Source organism: Macrobrachium nipponense, chromosome 15 (assembly GCF_015104395.2).
Source record: "Macrobrachium nipponense isolate FS-2020 chromosome 15, ASM1510439v2, whole genome shotgun sequence".
Lineage (NCBI taxonomy): Eukaryota > Metazoa > Arthropoda > Malacostraca > Decapoda > Palaemonidae > Macrobrachium > Macrobrachium nipponense.
In genome coordinates this window covers 90,222,166-90,228,026 of record NC_087208.1, presented here as the reverse complement: position 1 = coordinate 90,228,026, position 5,861 = coordinate 90,222,166, and positions in this window count along the sequence as shown.

Sequence of the window (5,861 nt, the reverse complement as noted above, 5' to 3'; positions counted from 1 at the left end):
GTCTTATTCGATGGTTGTTGGCAGTTTTCTTGTTCAAAAGCCCATCATAAAAATCGCCAAAAAAAATAAATGAAATAGAGAAACAATAAAAGATTTTTAAAAAATCCTAAATGTATTTCAAGTTTAGTACGTAATTGTTTTGAAATTTTCTTATCTTTTTGATGACTGATTTTTGTTTGAAAAATCACTCAAAAGTCGATTAAATTTTCTTATGTTTTTGACTGATTTGCATTTCAAAAATAATTCTTAAAAGTATTTTAATTTTTGTATAATATGTTTGAGAGTTTGTTCCTGTTTTTGATGGATGATTTTTTGTTTTAAAAAATTATTCAGAAATCTGCTAAAATAAGACCTTTTTAGGTGATTCTTTAAAATTAAAATTAGCTAAAAAATTCATTTGAATTCACTAACTTTGATAGCTTTTCCCTCTTTTTGATGACTGATTTTTATTTCAAAAATTATTTTAAAAATCGTCTAGAAATAGAACATAAAATGATTTAAAAAAACATCTATAAATTTGTGCAAAATATTATTGAGTATATTTTCTTTTTTATTTTGGCTATTTTTCTGTTTCAAAAATCAATATAAAAATTCGCTAACAAAAAGGGGCTAAACGATTTAAATAAACAGTATTTTTAAGAATTTGTATTTAAAAAATAATTTATAATAATATGAAAATGAATATAACATTAAAATTTAGAACAAAAGCTAAAATCATTTATCAAAAAGATGCAAAAAAAAAACATATATATATATTATATATATATATATATATATATATATATATATATATATATATATATATATATTTATATATATATATATTATATTTATTGTACATAATTTCAAATAAGGTTTTTAGTTTAATTTTTTGTCCTTTTATTATGCGATTTTCACGATTAGTTATCAAAATTGGGTGAAAAACTCCCAAAAATTGTAGTTCATAATTATTTTTTTAAACCGTTCTTTTATGTTATATTCATTGTGCTGATTTAGAGAATTTCCGAAATGATTATGGAAACAGAAGTCAGAATTAAATCGAATGCAAAATTATCATAAATGTTGTATTTTTTTCCTCCTTTTTAGGTGATTTTTATAATGATTTTTGACACAAAAATCTTGCATCAAAAAATGAAAACAAACTCAAAAATTGTGTACCAAAATGAAAAAACAAAATGAAAACTTTTTAAAAAAAAAAAAAAATGTATGTGGTTTTTTAAAAGACTTTTCAAACAAAAATCGCACACCTAAAGGAGGACTAAAACGCGTTAAATATTTCATTTTAATTTATATATATTTTAATCTTTTTCCAGTTTAATTTTGTTTATAGCATTTGTATGATGATTTTTGAAACAAAAAGACAAAAACCTAAAAATATTGTGCAAAAACTGGAATAGTTATTAAAACTTTTTATGCTACATTTCTTGTCCCATTTTAAGCGATTTTTATAATTATATTTAAAAAAAAATAAGTCATAAAAATGAGTGTACAATCCAAAAATTCAATAATTATTTTAACATGTCTATTTGAAATTCATTCCTCTTTGTGATGGATGATTTTTGCCTCAAAATTATTTAGAAAATTGGCTAAAATTAAGACAATGAACTTCAAATTAAAAGCAGTTTGTAAAAGGTTTAATTTGAATCTAATATTTTTAATATTTTGCCTGATTTTTGATGACTGATTTTTATTTCGGAAATTATTTCAAAAAACACCTGAAATTCGGGCAATAAATGTAACAAAATCATTTAAGAAATATATAAATTTTTGCATAATATTTTTTAGAGTGTTTACCTCCTTTATTTTGGCGGATTTTTGTATCAAAAATCAATAAAAGAATAGCCTAAAAAAGGGGGTGGGCGAAGAAAACGATTTTTTTATCTTTAAATTTAAATACAATATTTTTTACTATGTCACCAAATAAGAGGGCAAAACTCCCAAAAAGGGAGCCAATAAGCCCAAAGATCGCGTTAAAATTATATATTTTTAGAGCTTTTCTCTATTTCATTTTTTGAACTATTTTTTAGAGAATTTTTATAATGATTAATTGAAACAGAAAACAGCCACCAAAGTAAGTGGTAAAATTTAGATATTATTTATTACATTTCATGTAACATTAATCAATCTACTAAAAATTTAGGCGATTTTCTAATTGATTTTTGAAATAAAAATTAGTCACCAAAGAGAGGGTAAAACTCCCAATCGAAAGTGTATCAAAAAGATGAAAAAAAAAACTATGATTTTGTACTAAAATTGAAATATTGTTTTAAACTCTTTAAGTTACATTTATTTTCATATATTTATGCGATTTTCAAAAGCGTTTTTTTGAGGACCAAAAGAAATCACTCATCAGAATAGAGGTCATAATCTAAAAAAAAATATTGTATTTAATTTGGAATATGTTTAAATGTTTTTGTCTTTCACTAATTTTTTAGTTACTTTTCTAATTAATTTTTATCAACAAACAGCTTTAACAAAGGGAGAAAAACTCAAAAATTGATATGTTTTAAATTTTTATTTGGTATTCATTGCCTATTTTTGGCCAATTTTTCAATAATTTTTGAAATAAAAATAGTCCTAAAAAAACGGGTAAATTTATTAAAAAATATTGTATTCAAATTAAATTATTTTTAAAAACTGCTTTTAGATAAATCATTTGAAAATCGCATAAATTCTGATTATTAATGTAACATAAGAATGTTAAACAAATATATTTTAATATAAATAAACTATTCATGGTAAAAAATTATATCTAAATTGAAATAATTTTTAAAGCTTTTTAGGTCTCTTATTTTGTCCTTTTTTTTTTTTATTCATATGCACTATTTATGGTAAAATTGAAATATTTTGAAACTTTCTTAGTTTTCTATTTTAGGCAATTTTTGAAATAGTTTTTTAAACAAAAATCCGCCAACAAAAAGATGAAAAACTCAAAAATACTATGCAAAAATTGAAATTATTTTAAAACTTTCATTGTCCCCTTCTTAGGCGTGTTTTTACCTGATTTTCGGTATCAAAATCAGTCATAAAAAAGAAGGCAAAACTCCCGAAATATTGTATTCAAACTGTATGATTTTTAAACTCTGTTTATTTTAAATTCATTGTGTTATTTTTAGACGATATTTTAAATGATTTGAGAAAATAACAGTCATCCAAAAAATTTCTAACACGCCGTGAGGTGCCCGTAACCCACCGCCCGGTTCCGCGCCACGCCGACCAGTAACGGTCATTTTTTCTCCCCACCGCGTCAATTTTGTAACGGTTTCTTGCGGTCCCACGCCGTAACAGCCCGCAACACGAAAGTGCGTAAGTGTAACTACACCCATAGTCTGAACCTTTCTCTTCGAGGTCCGATAGGGCAGGACGTTCCCTCATGATGGTTGTGAAGAGCGCACCCGTCCTTTTTATAGTTACTGTGAGACAGCCTTATAAAAGAGTGATGTCTTCATAGGCGGTAGGGTGAGGTTCCTGATGGTACCATTTATCCACTGACACCAATTATCTATGATCATATGAACCTGACACCCCAGTTTCCGAGTATGCAAAGCAACACATCATTTTCATGCCCTAAATCACGTCTCGAAGGACTGCTTTTGTCAAGGTTAACATCCATCAGTATGATAAGCTTTCAGCTTTCCAGAATGCGAACTAACGGGGAAAAATGTTAACATCACCATCTCAAGTTTCTGCTGAAAACACATCCGTTCCCACAAGACAGAGAGAACTTCTCGCAAATCAGATATTACACACCAGCAGTTTGTCATCTCACACAGTTCATATACTTGTATTGCTATAAATGCTGAAATGGACATACCTGTCCAACACAAATAATTATATACTTAATACAATTATGTGTTCTGCTCAAGTTAAGTTTTTATTATTATATATACAAAAGAAAAAATGTATTTTCTTCTGGTCACAAAAATAGGAGTCCCCTCGCAGCTGCCAAATTAACATTAGGTCCCAAAGCCAATGGTTCGATTAATCTAAGTACGCCGAACCCCATTCCGAACCGTATTTACGACTAACTGTACTTCTCGAGAAGGCTCCTGAGAGAGAGAGAGAGAGAGAGAGAGAGAGAGAGAGAGAGAGAGAGACGAGAGAGAGACAGAGAGAAGAGAGAGAGAGAGACAGAGAGAGAGAGAGAGAGAGAGAGAGGTGAATCAGGCTTCTCTATACTTAAACTACGTTTACCAGCTCTTTTAGTCTGGAAGCGCTCAATTTTTTGTCTCATCCTACCACGACATGTGAAAGCTTCGTATACTAGGTGCAGAACTGCATCCTTGCTGAAGCCGCTTAAGCTTTGGCTCAAATCCTTCCTTGGAAGGCAACATCATCTTTCGCTTAGCAAGCGTTTAACTTTATCCTTGCTGAAACATCTCGTGTGCTGGCTCAATCCTGCTATAGATGATGAAAGTCTCTTTGTTTATCAGGTGCAAAAATGCGTCAATACTTGAACTCATACATTGGTCTGAATCCTGCCACAAAGGTGAAAGGGTTTTCTCCTCTTTGGTGCATATAAAGTTTGTTTTCTATATTACGTGCATAACTGTTTTTGTTGGAACCTCTTGTGCTTTGGCTTGAATCTTACCTCTTTGTGTTTTGGGTGGATAACTGCATCATCACTGGAATCCTTTCATATATTGGCTCAACTCCTGTTGTGGAAAGGGAAATATGCTTTTTTATTAGATGAATAATTCATCTTTGCTGGAATTTGAATCTTGACAAGAAGTGTGAAATCTTGTGTTTGTTGTGCGCTAAATTGTGGCTTTATTGGGATCATTTGTGCGTTACATTAAGTTTTGTCAAAGAAAGTGAAAGGTGCTTCAGTTATCTTATGAATAACTGCACTGAAGCCATTCATGCGTTGGATCGAATTCAGCCACAGAAGGCAAAATCTTCGAGGTGTATAATTGCCTCATTACCGCGCCATCTCAAGCTTCTGCCTCGAAAGTGGAAACTAGTGTTATTTATAAGGTGCAAAACTGCTTTGAACTGGAACCTCTCATGCATTTTTGTTTTAATTCCATAAAAGGTGAAAGTTTCTTTGTTTAGATTCATTACTGCGTCTTTTGCATGATCATCTCATGCAAAGCTTCTTTGGTAATTACTAGATCTTAGTGTGTTTTGGTATGAATCCCCCATATCTGCATCTTTGGTGGAACCCATAATGTTTTGGCTCGAATCCTTGTGCAGAACTTAAAAGTTCCTTTGTGTCTTTCCTGGAAACTCCTATGCTTTGGTTGGATTCCTGCCACTGCGGGCAAAAGTTGTTTTGTTTATTAAGTGCATATGTGTGTCTTCCCGAGAACCTCCCTACATTGGCTGGAAGACCGCAATTGAAGGTGAAAGCTTTCTTGTTTTTATTATGTACAGTTGTGTTTTTTGCTGGAGTCTCTCCTGTGTTAGTTAGAAATCTGCACACATTTTTGTAAATACCAAGTAGGTACATACTAAACACACTTAAGTATTTGTTAGTAATTGTTTTTGTATTTGCATGGACAGGAATATTAAATAGATAGACATTGCAATTAATGTTATCTAGATGAATCCAAGAATTGAGCCTTATATCCATTGAGTCGAATAAACTAAAAGAATCGATAATTAGCAACTCGAAATTCATATAAAAAAAGTGTGGCAGATTTAATAACAAATAAAGCTAAATTTGTGTTATTTCCCCTTTAGTGACGTCATTAATTGATGAGTTTCGCATGAACGCATTTTTAGGGGACTGTCCTTCAGGGTCATTCATCATTTGCTCTTCCGCTTTTGATGAATGAACCATCGCGTGGCATAATGAGTTCCCTCATCATACACCGGTTCAAGCGGAAATTATCCTCGGTGTCCTTGTACCTGCCTCG